Source organism: Moschus berezovskii, chromosome 4 (assembly GCF_049115385.1).
Source record: "Moschus berezovskii isolate FMDL1 chromosome 4, NW_MosBer_1.0, whole genome shotgun sequence".
NCBI lineage: Eukaryota > Metazoa > Chordata > Mammalia > Artiodactyla > Moschidae > Moschus > Moschus berezovskii.
Window position 1 is genome coordinate 58,935,698 of NC_142463.1, and position 22,526 is coordinate 58,958,223.

A 22,526-nucleotide genomic window follows, 5' to 3' on the forward strand; every position below is an offset into this window, starting at 1 on the left:
GGGAATTCCCAAGCATTTTTTAAATATACAATAACTCATATTAATTTTGATATTTCTCAGTTTGCTTTGTTTATGAATGTGTGTGAGGGTATCTGTGTAATTTGATATTGGATTCGAGAATAACTGTGACCCATTGAAGCGGGTCCAGAAAAGGATATGAAGATAAACAATTTTGTGAAAGATATTTTTGGTGAAAATTGCTAATACAGAGTATTTTTAAAAGTTTATAAATATCATAGTATTATCTTTGATCATTCTCACATATAGGTAAGTTTTCATAGGGTATTCTTCCAAAATCAAAAGAACAAGGGTATCACATGTAAATGACTCCTAGTTAAGTCATTTTGTTCTCTTGTCTTTGTTCAGAACTTTTAAGTTTACACAAGAATTCCAAGTTAGGCTAGGTGGCCGTTAAGCCAACATATTTTCTTAAGATGTCATGAAATTCAAATGTTAAAATTCTTGAGATTCTAAAGGTAGTATAAGAATTGTAAATATTGTTTTACGAGTGATATAAAAGTATACTATATGTAATGTCAAACAAGTCACACTGTAAATGAGTTGAAATTGTGCAATCCTGAGTTTTTATTTTTCCTCAATGGTATACTGTTCTTCTATTTTAAAAACATAAATATGACAAATACAGTACAGAGGCCCTTTATAGAGTCACATTCACTGGTATAAAGTCCAAGTTGCTATAATAATAATAATAATAAAAACACAGTATAACTTGAAGATAACAAAACAGAAAGAGAAGGCAAGGAAAAAAATGTGTATTTTATATAAAATATGTCAGCTTACAGTAGCCTAAATAGGCAAAAAATTGTTGGACTGTAACATTCACATATTATTTATGGACATACTAACTAACAGTAGGATCTGAGTTTCTCAAAACCTTGTCTTGCCTGTCTTGGCCTATTAACTTTTCATCAGTATTTCTGTTCTTTATCCTCTAAACAATACAAAAAAGAGAAGAGTGATCAGTGAAATTTTCAAGATTCATTTTAATAGAAATAAAATCATATTTTCTAATGGTGAACTACACCATATTGTATCCTAGCTTATCTTAATGCATTGATTTTACCTTTTGTTGCTGTGACCCTTTACAAAAAGAAACAATATTGCAAGTACTTTCAAAGTAAAAAAATTTTATATCTCAATTTCCATCTGTTTTTGTGGTTTAAGAGAATGCCGCAATTTTTAAGTACTATTGAAACGAAATACAAAATAACATAAAATGAACAATAAAAGAAATCTAGGTATAGTGAGTTTAAAATGTCAATAGATTCAAGAATGCCTTAGTTTTTACCAGTACATTTTCAGATTTCTTTTTGAGGAGAAATCTGCCTTTTCTTTCTTTCTTTTTTTTTCATAAGATTTAAGAAATCCTCACAAGATTTTGCAAGCTCCTTTTGGGGGCTTTCCATAATGATGGCTATAGCCTGTTACTTCAGGTGACTGTGAAATCTTTTTCATAGAAGTCAGTTGAAATTATGCTTGTAGTAATCATACTAAATATAGTGAGAATAGAGAGCGAACAAATAAGTATAGGAACAATTTTTACATTCAATTAAACATTTTCATTTTACTCCAATAATTAACATTAGGATAAAAATTATCTTGGAGGACATTATGTACATTGATATAGCATGCATTACCCTACCAGGGTTAAAATATTATCATTATGCCTGTTTTGCACATGTAAAAGCAGATCCTAGGAATGAAGCATTTATAGTAAACATCCATATGTTTTAGAAAACACAATTGCACACTTTCCAGAATAAGTAAATGTGTGAATTCCTTAAATGGTACTGAAGCATTAAAATAGTCACTCTTTTTATATCTCTAAAAGAAAAAAACAAACAACAAAAACAAACACTAAGCAGTATACATTGAGATTATAACAAAACAATAATGATAAAAATAGTAACAGGCACCTATTTGGCTCTATTATCCTCATACTTTGCAGAAGGCTGACCTTAGAGAGGTATTTTAGTAATTTTCAAGTGATAACTAATCTGGTGTAACTTAAGATCTACTGTTAGAAATTAGTCAGTTATAACAGAGCTAACTCTTACATAGTATTTATTCATATGAAGCACTGGACACGTTTCTAAGTACTATCCTTATATTGACTCATGTGCTGTTGCTCAGCTACTTCAGTCATGTCCAGCTCTTTGCAACCTCATGGACTGTAGGACTTTCCAGGCAAGAATACTGAAGTAAGTTGCCATGCCCTCCTCCAGGGATCTTCCCGCTCCAGGGATCGAATTCACATCTCCTGCATTGCATGGGGATTCTTCACCACTGAACCACCAGGGAAGCCCCATATTGATTCATATAAATTACCTTATTTGGTTGATTCAATTATGGTCTTCATTTCATTGATAAGGAAACTGACTGATTAAATAATTTGCCAAAGGTCACATAACTAGTAAATTACAGCAGAAATTTAGCTATTCTAGCTCTTAACCATGCTTTGGCTTAGATGCAGTTTCATTAGCTTAAACGGTTCAAAACTGATCTGATTCTGATAATCCCCAAAGTGTTAATTTATAAATGTTTGAAAACATTAGATGTCACAGGCTCCTTTTTGCTATATTTCTGTCCCTATAGTAGTTCATTGGTATTCCCATCCACAGTAAGAAAGACGGCATCCCTCGCCTCTTTCAATGAGAGACTTCATTGTCATGAAAGCTTCCATATTTTTAGGACTTCATAATCTCCTAATTTGGGGAAAAATGTTTGCCCTTCATTAAAAATTTACCTCCGGGGTAACTGCCTCTAAATAAGGAAGTTACTTTTAAACTCTCTGCTAGGTTGTCTCTTCAAGAGAGAAACCATAGGAACCATATGGTATACTGTTTACAAGAACATTACTGTGAAGAATAATGAAAGTATTTTCTATGAAAAGGTCACAGGAAATAAACTTTGATTAAAGCTAGCAAAGGTCCTTCTAGACCTGTTGCATGCCTAGGCTAGGAATCTAGGGGATCAGAAATCAGGCAGAATTTCAGGAATGTACTGTCATGACTCTAGCTACAACCCTTGTCTACTCCACATGAACATCACCATCAGGATTCAGGGTGTTTTCTAAATCTTTGCCTGCTAAGGCTTAGGTTCAGGGAGTGTCATGAAACCAATCTGAGCTCTGCTCTGACCCATTTTCCTTAAGTGTGACTACATTTCTCACAGCTGCAGGAACCAAATCTTCTCCTTCTCTTATATGTTTTCCGATTCAAAGCAAAGGGTCAGAAGAAAGAAAATGTCTTTTTTACATTAGGGGCCATGTGTCTTAAACCTTACCATCAGAGCCCAATCTCTTTGTCCTTGGGCTAGGTTTCATCTACAACTTCCAGTTTATGATTTTTGGAATGCATTTTGTATCTAGCCTCGTTAAGTGTAGCCTTGGGTCTTAAGGGAATCATGTCTCAAAACCCCAAAACTACTCTTTTTCATTGAAATTTTATAGTGCCTTGAGTGCCTTTTAGACTCATTAAAATAGAATATTAACTTTTTAATAGCTGCACAATTTTGACCATCAAAGAGTGATGTTTCACCAATACATAAGCCCTTTGATAAGAACAGCACAACGTGGTATAGCGACAACTATTTACACAGGTGATTCACTCACACACAAATTTGACTTCACTCTGTAGATCGTATTAAAAACTTCGCCCATATTCTCAACCTTTCTAGTTAGTAAAATGACAGTTATAACCACTGGTCTTTCCTATCACCATTCTATTACTATATATAAACTGACCTTAGTGACTAAGCCATTTGGGTGGGGCAGGGGTGGGAGTGGGGAAAGGGGAGACGGGTAGGGTGTCTGACAATCCAGGTCACAGCATAAAAGTAAATAATGTTAGCAAAAAAACCATGGTTCAGGGACTTTCCTGGTGGTCCAGCAGCTCCCAGGGCTCACAGTGCAGAGAGCCTGGGTTCAATTCCTGGTCAGGGAACTAGATCCCACATGCTGCAACTAAGACCTGAAACAACCAAAAGCATAAACATCTTTTAAAAAAGTAATAGAGAAAGACAAGGTCCAGTTGCCTTTCCAACCCTCATCTTTTCCTTCATGGTCCCAATTTATAATTCATTGCTATAAGTTCTTAATAACATATGAAAATATTATGCAAATGCTAATAATAATCCATCTTTTACATGAGGACTTGGTGGTGGTGGTGAAGTTGCTAAGACATGTCCTACTCTTGAGACCCCATGGACCTGTAGCCTGCCCAGCTCCTCTGTCCAGTGTTCTCCACACAAGAATACTGGAATGGGTTGTCGTTTCCATCAGGACTTTGGAGAAAACAATCTCCATTCTCATTTCTTTGTATGCAGGTTAGCAGACCAATCCCTACCTGGCCAGGAAATTCTTTCACCTAGGACCTGTATTTCTTCACTGATCTGTTACTTACCTACCTGAGCTGATCCCCAACAAGGCTCCTTCTTCCCACTGTCGTTTGTGCCAATAGAACAAGATAAAGTTTGGTTCAGAAGCAAAGGAGAGCTTCATTCTTTCATCAAAAAGGGAGAGGTGCAATCTCTGAAGTACACCCTTCCTTGACAGGCTGTGGGCAGAGCCAGTTTAATGGTTTCTCATCAGCGTGGCTTCCCTGGTGGCTCAGCGAATAAAGCATCTGCCTGCAGTTTGGGAGACCCGGGTTTGATCCCCAGGTTGGGATGATCCCCTGGAGAAGGAAATGGCAAGCCACTCCAGTACTCTTGCCTGGAAAATTCCATGGACGGAGGAGCCTGGTAAGCTACAGTCATGGGATTACAGAGTTGCACAGAACTGAGCTACTTCACTTCATCAGTGTGGGAAAGGGTGGACTTCTCGTGGGTCTGGTGCAGGCAGGCTACTTGAGCTCCAGGTTGCTGTGCTGGGTGCAGGCACAGTCTCTGCACATGGTGTGCCGCCTCCATCTTGGATTAAGGCTGCCTTAGGGGTGCTTCTACACACAGACCTCCAACCTGACGTGTGGCTGCAGCTGTTTCACACAAGAAACTCTGGTCTGAAGATCCAAGTTCAAGGCCTCTGCATGACATTTGCTATATGACAGAAACTAAACACAAAGGAAAATATGTTAGACTTTATTACCTAGATTCTCTATTTTTATTCCCCAGGAATTGTTTATGGGCTTTGCTGGTGACAGTCCTTCTCTTCTTGGAGCGATATTTGATTTTCAGATTATCGCCACAGACTCTTTAGCGGCCTAGTTTGGGCTTCCCTTATGACTCAACTGGTAAAGAATCTGTCTGCAATGCGGGGGACCTGGGTTCGATCCCTGGGTTGGGAAGATCCCCTGGAGAAGAGAATGGCAATCCACTTCAAGATTCTGGCCTAGAAAATTCCATGGACTGTATAGTCCATGGGATTGCAAAGAGTGGGATACAACTGAGCAACTTTCCCTTTCAATTTCACTGTAGGGCTGTTTTCAGACAAGATTTCTGATAATCAAAATGTCTTGCTATTGGATAGTTTTTTAAAAAATAATCTAGCAGTTACTAGATAATTTCCAGATCTGTCAAAATTAATTTTAGTCTTTTTTGCTTAAGTAAGGGAAAAAGAATCATTTGAGTCAATGTCCACCTAGGATATACTAACAGATTCATTTAACCATAACCATTTATAGCTCTAGAAGAGAATGGATTTTACTCCACTTAAACAGATATATTCTTGAGGCAAAGTTTCCTCTTTAACCATAAGTACATTTTCTCATATGAAAAATCTCTGTAATTATCCTATATAAAGGAAAGATACTCCACAATGTGTTTTTCTACATCAGATGAATTCTCACTTATTCTTTACATCTAAAAGCCATATTTTTTTATAACAAAGTCACATATGTCAAACTCATAAAAATCACTCTATTAACATTTGACCAGAATGATTTTTAAAATCTTGTATTGTTCCAGTAATTGCACTAAAATATTGGCTAATATTTTTTATTACCATCTACTTATTGGTATTTTTGAAATCACTTTAGTGCTTGACCTGTAATAAAATTTATATATTCTAACTCACTGAATCCTCACAGTAGCCTAATAGACTAGAAAGTATTACCCCAGTTTGCAGGTGAAAAAACTGAGATATAAAGTTAGGTAGTTTGTCAGTGCTCAAGCAGCTAGTAATTAGCGCAGCCAGAATTTAATTGCAGACCTGTCTGACTCAAAATGAAGCACAGGAAGAATTCTACAAATTTTGAATATCTTTTTACTTTTCCTTGTATATCTAAAAACGTGAGAAAAATATATATATAAAAGAGAAATTAGAAGAAACAAAGTTTTGTGGGTGTACCAAAAGGAATTTGATCAACTGTCAGCTAAAGTATTTGATCATAGCAAAGACTCCATAATTTACATACCCTACCTGATCAGTTCTTCCAGTGGAAAAATGAATTCAGTTGTAACAATGTGTCATTGCTTAAGCAAGTTAAGGGATGAAGGAGGGACATTATGTAGACATCTGTTTTAGCAACAGGGGGTATGGATGATTCATATTCAAATCACAGCACTTTGGGATTCAATGCTTCGGGGATATTACTATCTAAAAATACTATTTGATCAAATACACATGACCAACCACTGCAAGCTTAGTGAGACATCCCATAAGAAACTAAAATGGTAATGATTAACAGACAATTTATAATTAAAAAAACACAGATAACAACAATTAAAATAATGGCTAAATCTAGACATTTCTGGTTCACTGATAACAAATTGTACTCCCTTAGAACTGAGGCAATATTGTCAAGCATTGTCAGCACTTCTGAAAATAAAACTGAATTAGTCTACGGGAAGCTCTAGCAACTTGATATTTTTGGTATATAAATACTAAATGTTAATATCACCAGTTACTAGTTTAAAAAAACAAACAAACAAAATCTCTTAGTTGTAATTAAAGATAAGATTGGGCTTCCCTGATGGCTCAGTGGCTAAAGAATCTGCCTGCTATACAGGAGACACTAGAGACATGAGTTCAATCCTTGAGTTGGGAAGATCCCTTAAAGGAGGAATTGGCAACCCACTCTAGTATTCTTGCCTGAAAAATCCCATGGACAGAGGAGCCTGGAGGGCTACAGTCCATGGCATTGCAAAAGAGTTGGACATGGCTTAGCAACTAAGCAACAAGTTTAGTCCAGGCATTGATCCTCCCTGGGTACCTGCAATAGCTGCCTGTTAGACCTTCTCTTTCTGCCTGTGCTTCACCACTCTTCCTACTCAACAGAGTGATCTTTTCAAAATGAAAATCAGAGCATAATACTTTGATGATTTCAACCATCCAGCCTTCCCATGTCATGGAAACCCAACATTCTTCCCAATCAGCCTTGACTCCTACCTCTCCTCTCCTCTGTCCCTGAGGGTAGAGAATCATGTGGACTCCTTCCTAGATTAAACCAGAAATATTCCCACCTCACAGTCTTCACACTTGGAATTTCTCTGCCTGGAATGCTTTATCCAGAAATTGGTACACAACTTGCATGTTTGCTGCACTTGTGCTTCATACTTACATCATTTCTTCAGAGATCTTTTCCCTAAAAAACCCACCCAAAATGCCCATTCTCTCACTCCTTTATCCTGTTTCTCACGCCTTTACCCTGCTTCATGTTTTTCTACCTAGTCCTTATCACAGTGTAACATTTTATTACGTATACATTTGCTTAAATGTAGTAGTGTCTCCCCTACAACAAAGTAAATTCTACTGAGGCAGGGACTCTGTTTTATTTACCTCTGCCACCGAGAGTTCCTAAAAGAGGTCCTCATATTTAGATCATGTCAGTAAATATTTTTTAGGTGAACTGATATCTATATGTATATCTAACTTCAGTCATGGTGGAGCTGAATTTAGATGCCTAATGTCACCTTCAGGTAGCAAATTACTGGAGAATTTCTCTAAAATTCTTACTCATTTGCAGTATACTTGATGGTTCCGTAGGCTGCCTAAGACCCAGTGACTATATTCCAATGTAGGTTGAAATAAGCAGGATGGCAGTGTTGATTTCAGTTTCTCCCATTCACAGCTAGCTGGACATTCAGCATTCCAGATTTAATCTTTAAAAAAAAAAAATAGCTATCTCCCTTGAATCTCCCCAATCCCACTCTCAGTGATCTGAACCTCTATCCAAAGTGCCCCTATTCATAATTCTGAATGACAGCTATTGTAATCACACTCCTCCCCCTGATTTTGCTGCTCCTGGGAAAGAAAAAAAAAATGTTTAAGAGCCTAAAACTTTAACAAGCCTCTCCCTTTATTTCATGTGACACTTTGACTTGCCAGCTAAAAGGATTGCAAATTGAAACTGAATTATATTTTAAATGAGCTAAATATATTCCAAGAGGGGAAATATATTTAAAAGATATAGCCTAGCAATATCATGCAACTCTAATCCAATATTTTTTAAGATTTATAACTATAGTTACAAAAATTTTACTGAAATCGTTGAGTAATTAACATCAGAATATGATATCATAGTAATTGGAAACATGATGTAGGAATAAAGATATTTTATATTTTGTGTTAGTGATAATAACCAGAAAATAATAATAACTATAATACCATGTGACAGGCAATGTTACAAGCACTTTAGAACTCTCTTCAAACCTGATCATCATCTCGCCTGTGGATTACTGCAGTAACTTCTGACCTTGCCTATCTGCTACTTGCCCTTGACCCCTCCAACCTAATTTCGATACATGTTACCCAGTGATGCTTGAAAGAATAAGTAGTACCATATCACTTTCTGCTCAAAACCCTGTGATGGCTTTCTACCTCTCTTAGTGTAACACCCAAAGCCCTTAACCCTGTCCTACTAGGTCCTATATAAGGTGGCCCCCAAGAATTCCCTTTTATCATCTCCTCTTTGCTCACACTGCTTTCTGTGCTACTCCTTAAATTTTCCAGGCATCTTTCTTCCCCAGGGCCTTGAACTTGATACTCCCTCTGCCTGAACACTTCCCCCAAATGACTGCAAGACTGCTTACTTTTCCTCCTTCGAGTCTTTGCTCAAATGTTGTCTTCTGGGTTACACTTCTCTGACCACACAATTTAAAGCTGAGGTCCCCACTGCCTATACGTATCACCGTCCTGCATATTGTATACATTTACTTACTATTTTACTTCGTTTCCAGCCTCTACCTACTAAAATACAAGCTCCATAGAAGGCTTTTTTGTCTTGTGTTATTCATTTCTTATAACCCTAGTCCTTAGAACAGTGTCAGGTATATAAAAGCTAACAACTATTTGTTAAAAAAATAAGTAAAATTAACCAACAATGAGATAATTTTACCTGTAAAATAAAGGTATAAGACACTTATACCTTTTATCTATAAGAATGGAAAATATCTAAAACATAGTCTTTTGGTGATACATATGACTGTTTTGTATTCTTATTATAATAATCTCAGTATGGATAGATTCAGAGACACGTCTTTCCTATTTTGCTTTTCAATTCACTTGTGAGGCTAATATGTGATCTATGCTAAAGGGGGACACTGGGTTGTCTAATTTTTGTAAAGGATTTTGAAATTATACCTAAGGTGGCATTTACGTAAGATCAGAGATATGGCAGTACAAGTCATTGAGTGCAAAACAAGGAATTCCAGCCAGCTGATGAGACCCCAGGCACATCATCTAGTGCTTTATGGTTTTCTTCTTTAACGTAGTTTTTAGATATTCTGTTACAGTGACAATTCTTCTTAAAGTCTGGATCTTCAAAGTGACCTTTTTCCTGTGCTGCCCAAAATAGAATTTTCACTCCATCTCTGCCTGTGGCAGTAATAAAACAACCTTAATATTCAGCCTCTTTCCAGATTGTACGGTCTATAATAGGATATCATCATAACTTATTTCCAGAGTATAATATTCATCCAATTAACCTTGAATATTTTTTAAGAAAGCTCACAATAGAAAAGATAATTGCCTGGTTGTCAAAAATTATGACTAACCAGGTACAATAGAGCCCCGTAAAATAATTCCTATCAAAAGATTAACGTTTATCATGTTTGCCTAATGAAACATATTGTAAGGATTTAAAAATGGATAACTGGAAAAATAGTAAATAGTTATTGCATTCAAAATATACAACCAAATTGAACTTTTAAAAGGTAGAAAAATACATTAAACATAATAAATGTATTTTCTATGTTTAACATAAAACTATGTCCCACTGTAGGGCTTCCCTGGTGGCTCAGCTGGTAAAGAATCTGCCTGCATTGTGGGAGACCTGGGTTTGATCCCTGGGTTGAGAAGATCCCCTGGGGAAGGGAAAGTCTACCCACTCCAGTATTCTGGCCTGGAGAATTCCATGGGCTGTATAGTTCATGGGGTCGCAAAGAGTCAGACATGACTGAGCAACTTTCACTTTCACTTTCATGTCCCATTGTATAGGAATTATTCTTCCCAAATACTTGTTAGAGGAAAAACAGATGAACTAAAGTGCATGTCCTGCCTCTTTGTGGTGTCATGAGGCTATTCTATTTACTAAGATATGGTGCTTTAAAAAAAAAAAAGCAGAGAAAGCCCTTCACACAAGTAGAAATGGAGAAAATTGCTAAAGAAAGGGGACAAAAGCCCCCTTGGCAGATAAGCAACAGCTCTGCTTACACAGTAATTTATGGAAATATAAGGAAGCTTTTGATAAAATTTCACACATACTGCAGGGAAGGACATTGGAGAAGATAAAGGACTCCAAAGAGATTTGGAAAAATTAAACCATTTATAAGAGGGGGAGTATTTTGTTACAAAAAAGTGGCAATTCGTTTTGATAGTCATGTAATTCCTGTGTGCATTTGGCACTTGCAGTCTGAAAAAGTGGCAACCTAGCATTTCCCCCATTGCTACAGAAAGTCAATTTTGAGAACAAAAAATAGGGGAAGGTTTAAATATATATATACAAATCTATTATAACACATTCAAGTGTTTGTGAGCTAAATTTATACCTTTTGACTAGTTTAAAGATTTTAAACTTTTATCTCTATTTTATTTGATAACAAATCAATTTTCCAATAAAATTATTTGCCTTTGGGGTATTATAATGAAAAAGCAATTTAAAATATATTTCTATAAATACTGAAAAATATTTTCATTCTAGATATGCAGTAAATAAATGAAGAAATATTCACACAAGTTCCTACTGCCTTTCTTGTTATCTGAAAAATAATGAGTCTTTATTTACATAATTCTTCATCAAGCCCTGAAGCTGTTATTAAGGTCAAAGCATGAATATATCTGTTATTCTACAGAATTTTATATTTCAAAATTTAAAGTACTATTTGATGCTCTAATTTCACCTTCTGTATTAAAAAATATAAACAGCTTCATGAAGAGGTTTTGAATGACTTTTTAAAAAATAATCTTCAATGGCCATTTTTAATATAGTGGCTCTGCTATCCTCTGAACTTCAGTGGTATTTGGGCTAACATTGTCATTCTTACTTATTGATTGCTCAGCTCAGTTTTTGACTGCATCCACTACGGAGATCTTCACTTGAGGGAATAAAAAAATTATGTCTTTCAAAAAGACCATATTATGAGAATTCTGTTACTTGTTTTTAAAGAATATTAACAAGAAAATTTAGAAGAAGAAATGCCAGTCTGTCTCTCTTCTCCCTAACAAATTTCTCCTGAGACAGAACTTTAATGAGTAGATCTGGAAACTTCTTAAATAATATATGTCACTGACCAAGATGGCTGACCCTTTCAAACTTGCTGATGCTATTCAGTAAAGATACTATCAGAATCTGAAGTAACTGGTTTGAGTTTCTATAGTATTTTGAGGAAATATTTTGTGAGAGTGGGAAGCATGTTTTAATACCATCCACATGTTTCCCAGAGAATGAAAGCTGATCTGCAGGACCATAGAAAGCATTATAGCTAATATCATTGCAATTTCAAGGGCTGGGAGAGAGGTTGGAAGAACCAATAGTTGGGGTGGGGGCGTGGTTCAAGAACATTGAGGTGAACACTGTTGACTCATTGGAAAATCACAAAATGCTGGAACTCACTCTAGTAGGCTCTTGTTTTGAGCCTTTAAAGCAGTTGTGCAGCTCTCTTGAAAATTTACACTGATATTTTATTTATAACAGATGTCTCTTAAAGCAAACATTTTTATTTTATACTATACAAATCTTACGGAAAATTGCAAACATAATGTAGAGTTTTGGTCATGCTGAAGAAATCTCTAGTTTTTCTATAATGGATTATGAAAAAGGGAAAAAAAACTGATATTGATCTAAGGCTAAAGGATAAAGGGTAATCAAAACAAGGCTTCTGCAGATGATTTTATGAAATTTGTTTTAAAAGAAAAAGGCAAAAGTTGAAACTGTGGATTAAACCAGCGAAATTAAATCAACTTGTATTCAAAATATATTCTGACCATCAGAATGAAATGACCAGCAGCCAGCCTGAGGCTTAATCAAAACACACAGTTGCTTGGACAATTATACTGTCTGGGTTATTAAAAAAAAAAAAAAATATATATATATATATATACACACACATATATATATAATTTTACATGGATTTCCTTAAATGTAACTAGTATTTGTTTCTTATGTACATCCAGTGAAAAAGAAAGCCTAAGAAAGCACTTTATTTATCTAGCTTGTTCTGAATAATCGTTCTCTTATAAATAAGTTTTGGTTATAGTAACTTAAATATATGTCTTGTAGCTGCTCAGCAGTTGCTGAAATGCCTGATAGAAAAGTTGTAGCATCTGAAATTCAGCTCAAAATATAAAAATATAATATGCAATTAAAGAAGAAAGTAAATTCTGTCTGTAAAGTTACTGGAAAAACAGTGGAAACAGTGTCAGACTTTGTTTTTTTGGGCTCCAAAATCACTGCAGATGCTGATTGCAGCCATGAAATTAAAAGACGCTTGCTCCTTGGAAGGAAAGTTATGACCAACCTTGATAGTATATTAAAAAGCAGAGACATTACTTTGCCGACCAAGGTCCGTCTAGTCAAGGCAATGGTTTTTCCCGTGGTCATGTATGGATGTGAGAGTTGGACTGTGAAGAAAGCTGATCGCCGAAGAATCGATGCTTTTGAACTGTGGTGTTGGAGAAGACTCTTGAGAGTCCCTTATACTGCAAGGAGATCCAACCAGTCCATTCTAAAGGAGATCAATCCTGGATGTTCATTGGAGGGACTGATGCTAAAGCTGAAACTCCAATACTTTGGCCACCTCATGAGACGAGTTGACTCACTGGAAAAGACTCTGATGCTGGGAAAGGTTGGGGGCGGGAGGAGAAGGGGACGACGGAGAATGAGATGGCTGGATGGCATCACCGATTCTGTGGACATGAGTTTGAGTGAACTCCGGGAGTTGGTGATGGACAGGGAGGCCTGGCGTGCTGTGATTCATGGGGTCGCGGAGAGTCGGACACGACTGAGCGACTGAACTGAACTGAACTGAACTGAAAGTTACACTAGGAAATATAAATAGTAAGGAAACAAGAGATACTGCAGTTTTACAAAAGTGAATATCAGTGGCTTTAATTTTCCAAAGAATCCATCCAGCTACAAATATTTACCATTCTATTTGTTTTTATAATTAGCAGGATTTAAAAATAGAGTTTCCCTTGTGGCTCAGCTGGTAAACAATCCGCCTGCAATGTGGGAGACGGGTATGATCCCTGGGTTGGGAAGATCCCCTGGAGAAGGGAAAGGCAACCCACTCCAGTATTCTGGCCTAGAGAATTCCATGAACTAAGTCCATGTGGTCACAAAGAGTCAGACAAGACTGAACAAATTTCACTCACTTAAAAACAGAGAATTATATCAATTATGAAAATTGAAATCTAGAGAAACAAAACCTACATTGCTGAGACATTGCTGTTCATTATGCCTATCTTGTTGGAGACGGAAACGGGAACCCACTCCAGTATTCTTGCCTAAGAATCCTGTGGATGAAGGAGCCTGGTGGGCTGCTTTCCATAGGGTTGCACAGAGTCGGACACGACTGAAGCGACTTAGCATGCGTGCATACATAAGAGAAGGAACTGGCAACCCACTCCAGTATTCTTGCCTGGAGAATCCCAAGGACAGAGGAGCCTGGTGGGCTGCCGTCTGTGGGGTCACACAGAGTCGGACATGACTGAAGCAACATAGCAGCAGCAGCATGCCTGTCTTGTTCAGCTCAGTTGCTCAGTCATGTCCAACTCTCTGCAACCCCATGAACCGCAGCACGCCAGGCCTCCCTGTCCATCACCAACTCCCGGAGTCCACCCAAACCCACGTCCATTGAATCAGTGATGCCATCCAACCATCTCATCCTCCATTGTCCCCTTCTCCTCCTGCCCTCAATCTTTCCCAACATCAGGGTATTTTCAAATGAGTCTGTTCTTCACATCAGGTGGCCAAAGTATTGGAGCTTCAGCTTCAACATCAGTCCCTCCAATGAACACCCAGGACTGATCTCCTTTAGGATGGACTGGATGGATCTCCTTGCAATCCAAGGGACCCTCAAGAGTTTCCTCCAACACCACAGTTCAAAAGCATCAATTCTTTGGTGCTTAGCTTTCTTTTAGTCAAACTCTTACATCCATACATGACCACTGGAAAAACCATAGCCTTGACTAGATGGACTTTTGTTGACAAAGTAGTGTCTCTGCTTTTTAATATGCTGTCTAGATTGGTCATAACTTTCCTTCCAAGGAGTAAGTGTCTTTTAATTTCCTGGCTGCAGTCACCATCTGCAGTGATTTTGGAGCCCAGAAAAATATTCAGCCACTGTTTCCACTGTTTCCCCATCTACTTGCCATGAAGTGATGGGACCAGATGCCATGATCTTTGTTTTCTGAATGTTGAGCTTTAAGCCAACTTTTTCACTCTCCTCTTTCACTTTCATCAAGAGGCTCTTTAGTTCCTCTTCACTTTCTGCCATAAGGGTAGTGTCATCTGCATATCTGAGGTTATTGATATTTCTCTCGGCAGTCTTGATTCCAGCTTGTGCTTCCTCCAACCCAGTGTTTCTCATGACGTACTCTGCATGTAAGTTAAATAAGCAGCCTGTCTTGTAACAATATACATTTCAAAAAGGAAGTCATTAAAGTAATATGGCTGCTGTTTTCATAGGCCTTTGTGAGAAGTTAACCAATAAGACAGCATAATCTCTCTGGACTTAAAAAAACACAAATTCAAGAGAAGGACGTGAGATTAATGGAATTTGTAATCATGCATTTTTTACTTGTGTAATAAATTTATCATTTCAAGGACATTCTTTAATATGGCCCCACAGTGTGTGGATCACAACAAACTGGAAAATTCTTGAAGAGATGGGAATACCAGACCACCTTACCTGCCTCCTGAGAAATCTGTATGCAGGTTAAGAAGCGACAGTTAGAACTGGACATGGAACAGCAGACTGGTTCCAAATCAGGAAAGCAGTACATCGAGGCTGTATATTGTCACCCTGCTTATTTAACTTATATACAGAGTACATCATGCAAAATGCTGGGCTGGATGAAGTACAAACTGGAATCAGGATTGCCACAGAAATATCAATAACTTCAGATATGCAGATGACACCACCCTTATGGCAGAAAGCAAAGGAGAACTAAAGAGACTCTTGATGAAAGTGAAAGGGGAGAGTGAAAAAGTTGGCTTGAAGCTCAACATTCATAAAACTAAGATCATGGCATCTGGTCCCATCACTTCATGGCAAATAGATGGGGAAACAGTGGAAACAGTGAGTTTATTTTGGGGGGCTCCCTCAGAGGTTAAAGCGTATGCCTCCAATGTGGGAGACCCGGGTTAGATCCCTGGGTCAGGAAGATCCCCTGGAGAAGGAAACGGTAACCCACTCCAGTATTCTTGCCTGGTGAATCCCATGGACGGAGAAGTCTGGTAGGCTACAGTCCAAGGGGTCGCAAAGAGTCGGACACGACTGAGCGACAGAACGGATCGGAACAGACAGAAAATCACTGCAGATGGTGACTGCAGCCATGAAATTAAAAGACGTTTACTCCTTGGAAGAAAAGCTATGACCAACCTAGACAGCATATTAAAAAGCAGAGACATTACTTTACCTACAAAGGTCTGTCTAGTCAAAGCTATGATTTTTTCCAGTAGTCATGTATGGATGTGAAAATGGGACTATAACGAAAGCTGAGTGCCAAAGAATTTATGCTTTTGAACTGTGGTATTGGAGAAGACTCTTGAGAGTCTCTTAGACTGCAAGGCGATCCATCCAGTCCATCCTAAAGGAAATCAATCCTGACTGTTCATTGGAAGGACTAATGCTGAAACTGAAACTCCAATACTTTGGCCATCTGATGTGAAGAACCGACTCATTTGAAAATACCCTGATGCTGGGAAAGATTGAAGGCAGGAGGAGAAGGGGACAACAGAGGATGAGATGGTTGGAAGGCATCACTGACTCAATGGACATGAGTTTGAGTAGGCTACGGGAGTTGGTTATGGTCACGGAAGCCTGGTTTGTTGCAGTCCATAGGGTTGCAAAGAGTTGGACACGACTAGGCAACTGAACTGAACTGTGCTACAATGTGTAAATTCCTATGTAATTTTTCATTTACATCTGAAGAAACTTTCTAGATCTTAACAGTCTTTCATTGGTGTTTTAGTGGGTAACTTACTGTTGTAATTTTGGTCACAGATGAGGGTTAAAATATATCTAACCTTTGCAAATGTATTATATGGCACCACTGACATAGCTTTTATTGCAGATAAAATCTATGACAAATTTTCTATATGACAGAAGAACATGATTTCATATTAATTTCTGATGATAGAGACATATTTCTTTGCTTGTACTTCTGAAATGTTTTGGATATAGTAACAATGGGCAACAGTTCCTCTTCAATTACATTAATAAAATCTCAAAACCCACTTTATTTTTACGAGTCCAGAGCTTCAGTAAATATTTCTTAAACATAACTGGAAAACCGTGCAAAAAATGTTCAGAATTCAGCTCACTTCTAAACTTGCTGATCAAAACAGACAAAACATTCAGCTGGTTAGGCATAATGAGAAGCAGAAAGAGGAATCTGCAAAAGAGCCTAGAAATTGAATGCTGCCATGAAGGTGTATAAGAGCTCCAGCAAAAGTTTCTCAAATATAAGTGTCAAGATAATGGTAGGTCCCTCTGACAGTCATTTAAAAGAAAGAATAAAGCCTATTATAGTAACTTTATGGAGTTACAAAAGCACTTGAGTTTTCAGAGAACCACAGACTTATAAAATGTTTCTGACATCCCATCAAAAATTGGTATTATGACACTGTCATAATACATAATCATATAGTCAAGGAGTGATTGGGAGTAAATCCATAATAGCAGATTTTTTAAAATAAATTTCACATTGAATTCCAGACATCTTTTTTCTCCCTTCTACTCTTAGATGTCAAGATCGAGAGAAAAAGTAGATAAACACATTGTTTCTTCTGATTCCTTTATAGACAGTCTCTTGGAAAATTTGAGAATTCTGGTTGGTTCGTATTTTTTTTTCGGATTTTGGGTTGTGAAGAATCTCAAGAAAGCCCATATCTAATTATCTAAACTATCTAATATTTTACTGAACATCTGTCTAACGTTATCCACTTAGGAAAAATTATTACTTTAAATTGCTAGGATGCCTCACAGCTATGTCAAAGGCTCTATGTATTGTCTTTAAGATTCTTGAGGAACTGCTGAACTTGTCTCCTTCCATTGCCTTCTCTGCATGTCACTACAGACTGCCCTAGACTATTAGGAAATAGGCCTTTAATCATGCTGCTGCTGCTGCTGCTAAGTCACTTCAGTAGTGTCCGACTCTGTGTGACCCCATAGACGGAAGCCCACCAGGCTCCCCCATCCCTGGGATTCTCCAGGCGGGAATACTGGAGTGGGTTGCCATTTCTTTCTCCAATGTGTGAAAGTGAAAAGTGAAAGTGAAGTCGCTCAGTCGTGTCCGACCCTTAGCGACCCCATGGACTGCAGCCTACCAGGCTCCTCCATCCATGGGGTTTTCTAGGCAATAGTACTGGAGTGGCTTGCCATTGCCTTCTCTGCCGTATTTAATCATAGGACTACCTGAAACCAGACCAAAGCTTAACATACTGAGTAGCCAGCAGTCATATAAACATGGCTTCCCATCCACCTTCCTCCCTCAAAAAAAGTAACATATTGCTTCAATTTTTAAAATTTATTTATTCTTTCCATTTATTTGATGCTGGGAGGGATTGGGGGTGGGAGGAGATGGGGACGACAGAGAATGAGATGGCTGGATGGCATCATCGACTCGATGGACATGAGTTTGAGTGAACTCCGGGAGTTGGTGATGGACAGGGAGGCCTGGCGTGCTGTGATTCATGGGGTCGCAAAGAGTCGGACACCACTGAGCGACTGAACTGAACTGAACTGAACTGATTTATTAAAAAAAAATACTTGCCATTGCCTAAGTCTTTGGGCATATGTACATAATAAAAAACATTGATGAGCATAAATAATATATATGAACTCTATTCGGATTCTCAGAAAACATCTATCAAAATGACTTATTTTATAGTTTGAAGTCTCAATTCAAAATCTATTAGCAAAATATTTCTATTAAATTGTATGATATTTCTAATGTCAATTAATTACACATATCCAGCTCTATAGTGTAATGACTTTGTAATATTAATTTTGATTTTAATTTAGAAAGAGAACTTGTAAGTTTGCCCCAAGTTTTAGTGTTTAATGGTTTTTCCATATTTAGATTATGTTCACCGATCACAGCTTTTTTTCATTTTTCTAGTTGAATGACCATTTTAAAACCTATCTTTCATGTTTTTTTTTTTTTTTTAGTTAACCAATTTGCTTTGGGGCAGGGCAGATAGTAGAGAAAATCAGTTAAAAAAAGGACAATTAAACTAAAAGCTACTAAAGAATAATGCTTCATTTTGGCCATAAGACCAGTAACTTATTTTTACAAACATTGAAATTAAAATTTCCTGTGCTTGAAGACAGAGAAATCCAACAATCTGATTTTAAAATAGAATATGTCATAAGGAAGACTCTTGAGAGTCCCTTGGACTGCAAGGAGATCCAACCAGTCCATTCTAAAGGAGATCAATCCTGGGTGTTCATTGGAAGGACTGATGCTAAAGTTGAAACTGCAATACTTTGGCCACCTCATGCGACGAGTTGACTCACTGGAAAAAACTCTGATGCTGGGAAGGGTTGGGGGCGGGAGGAGAAGGGGACGGCAGAGAATGAGATGGCTGGATGGCATCACGGACTCTGTGGACATGAGTTTGAGTGAACTGCGGGAGTTGGTGATGGACAGGGAGGCCTGGCGTGCTGTGATTCATGGGGTCGTGGAGAGTCGGACACGACTGAGCGACTGAACTGAACTGAATTGAACTGAACATTAGTTAGTAAAAGCAAGTGAAATGTCCATTCTGCATCAGCACTAAGCTGATTCTTTCCCCAAATCATTGTTTTACATCTGGTCATTTCAATCAAGAAAATAAACTGGCTGAAAGATTACTTGGGTTTGGATTTCAGTTCCTTCAAAGGCAAGGCATAAATTTCTTTATGACTCTTGTTTCTTCATTTATAAGAAAGACTGTTGATGAAATGAGGTAGTAGATGTAAAGGGCTTAGAACAGAGTCTCAGGCAAGTAATCAATAAATATTTTCTACTTGTTATTATTATCATTATAGCCTAATATTGTTATTCACATGTTTCACTTTTAACATGCTATGATTCTTGCCTGAAATGATCTCCTCTTTCTGTCTTATATTTATAAATTCTATTTTTTTATTCATGACACACCTGAGCACCAGTCTAAGGTGATCTCTTTTCCCAGAACTTGCTCTTTATCCCAAATCCCATTTTAAAACATGTGTCATTCTCCAGACATTTCTTATATCCACAAAATGAAAAAAGTACAAGTTATTTTAAGAAGAAGACACTCCCTGTATTTCGTGTGCCTAGATTTGACAAATAATATACACTCTACAAACATGTCACAATTAATGCTTCACAGACTCAAAGGAGTTAACTAGCTATTCTTTATGATATCGTTTATTTTTCCTTGTCAAATCAGAGAATCATATTCTTTCAAGACAAAGCTAATTCATTTTTGTTTTGTTATGTTTAAAATCAATAAGTCATGTTTCTATAGTGGTGACCCTTTATCTGCCTTTGGATTATAAAACACATTCTTGCACACTAAAATTATTTGGACTGAGTTCAACTAGACTTAGGATTATACCAAGTTTCCCCCTATAATGCAGTTTATAAAATGGGCTATATTACTTTATGCTGCCTTACAGGATATAAACATAAATTCTTGGAAATCTCTGTCAGGCTCCTTCAGTTCCCTGAAACTAAAACAAATAGGTACACTATTATTGACATAGTTAAGCGTTAAACTATTGAGCATATACCTGTATATACCTGCAGTGTATATCTGTATATACCTGCAGTTTTAATTGTCAACAATGGAACTTTCAAGTATCTAAGATTTCTCTGTGAATTTCATTTGAGCTTATTAAGTAAATGGCTTAGATGAAGGGAAGGTAGTTATCTGAATGCTTAGATACCTGGAAGATAATTTTAAATTTTCAATTATCTTGTACTAGTTTTAAAAAATCTGTTTGAATTTTATGATGAAACCACCCCAAATTTGATTATACTGCTTATTTTGTTTTGTTACCTTCCTAAAAAACATTGACTTCTTTCAAAAAGTTATCAAAAAAAGTTATCATTCTTTTTTTCTCATCATAAACCAGAGTTCTTTCATTCTTCCACTGTCATAAAAGACAGTAAATTCTGATTTGCATTTCAAATCCCACTCTCTTTTTTAGAAGGACATCAGATTCAATGACAATTTTATCACTAATCTCTTTAGCAGTGACAGTGGGAAGTCATGCTCGACTCTTTCTGAGTGAAGTCCTGAAGAAGGTCAGGTAATGTTCTTCTTTATCACTAATAGTAACATTGTATGTGTGTGAATTCTTCATTTCTTTTTTATTAATCAGTATGTGCTCATTTAGTCATTTGCTTTCGTTAGCTGTTTCAGAATACTTGTTTCCTTCTTCTTTGATTAAGAAATGTGTGCCATTATTTTGCTACATAAAGAGGAATAGTTTGTGTTATTGACCACAGTAACTTGTTTCTGTTAGTGATGTTCTTCTAGAAATTTTACATGAGAATAATTTCCCCGGGTAAAGTTACAACAGTGTTGGAAAGATCTTTATCCATTTTATTTTTGTTGGTTTTTTTAAGCAATTGAAGTAACAAAATCTTAAGTATTCATCTGTGGCTGTATTTGTATTCATATGAGTGTGTTCAAATTTATAAACATTTTGATGCCTAGTGCTAGGGATAAGGAGAAATCTAGCTCTGAAATAAATGTTTGGTGAATCAATCTTTGCTGTTTTATTTTTCTATTTTTTAAAGATTTATTTTTTTATTTTTATTTTTGCCTGCACTGGATCATTGTTGCTGCACACAGGCTCTAGTTACAGTGCTTAGACTTATTGCCGTGGCTTAGTTGCCAAGAACAGGCCAGTTGCTAAGAACAGTCTGTAGGCGCACGGGCTCAGTAGTTGAGGTTTGTGGGCTCTAGCGTGCATGCTCAATAGTAATGGTTCATGGGCTTAGTTGCTCCACAGCATGTGGGATCCTCCCTGACCAGGGATCTAACCCATGTTCCCTACACTGGCAGGTAAATTCTTAATACTAGACCACTGGGGAAGCTCCAGTCTTTGTTATTTTAGATTCCATGTAATACTTTCTTCTACTTTCATAGACTTGTCATAGTTAATTCCAATTACACTGCAGAAACTATACATAGTTACAGAAGTTCTATTTCTAATAATACTTTTTCTTGACTCTTTAAAAAAACAAAAATTACAAATTCACATAGAAGTCATTATAATAATTTAGTATGCTGCTGCTGCTGCTAACTCACTTCAGTCGTGTCCGACTCTGTGTGACCCCATAGATGGCCTCCTACCAGGCTCCCCCGTCCCTGGGATTCTCCAGGCAAGAACACTGGAATGGGTTGCCATTTCCTTCTCCAATGCATGAAAGTGAAAAGTGAAAGTGAAGTCGCTCAGCCATGTCCGACTCTTAGCGACTTCATGGACTGCAGCCTACCAGGCTCCTCTGTCCGTGGGATTTTCCAGGCAAGAGTACTGGAGTGGGGTGTCATTGCCTTCTCCAATAATTTAGTATAGATTTTAATAAATATGAGATATCATGATATAACTACGTGGATGACAAATAGAAAATAAAGAGAAAAAAGTATTTAAAAGAAGTAATATAAATTCCCAAGCTATTTAGCCATGCTATATGCAAGCAAGATAATCTTCTTTTTGTACAGAGTGGAAATTTTAATGTCTGAACTTTTCTGTATTTTAGTTTATCAAATTGTTTGAAATTCCAATTGGTTTATTAAATCACAATTTTAAATATGTGAATTATCCATATAAGAGCTATAAACCAATATTTTTATATTCCATCAAAAAATAAGAAGGGGAGGACAAATTGAGACAGTAGCATTAAAACATATACATTACCA

At 37.0% G+C, this 22,526-nt stretch overlaps 1 long non-coding RNA gene across 1 annotated transcript in view; it reads right to left on the bottom strand.

The window, feature by feature from the left end:
* Positions 1 to 570: 570 nt before the first annotated feature.
* The window catches only part of LOC148778054 (uncharacterized), a 49,767-nt gene continuing 27,811 nt past the window's right edge, over positions 571 to 22,526 (bottom strand). Inside the window, exon 3 of the long non-coding RNA XR_016037117.1 lies at positions 571 to 5,072. This is a non-coding gene — a long non-coding RNA (uncharacterized LOC148778054). The remainder of the gene's footprint in view (positions 5,073 to 22,526) is intronic.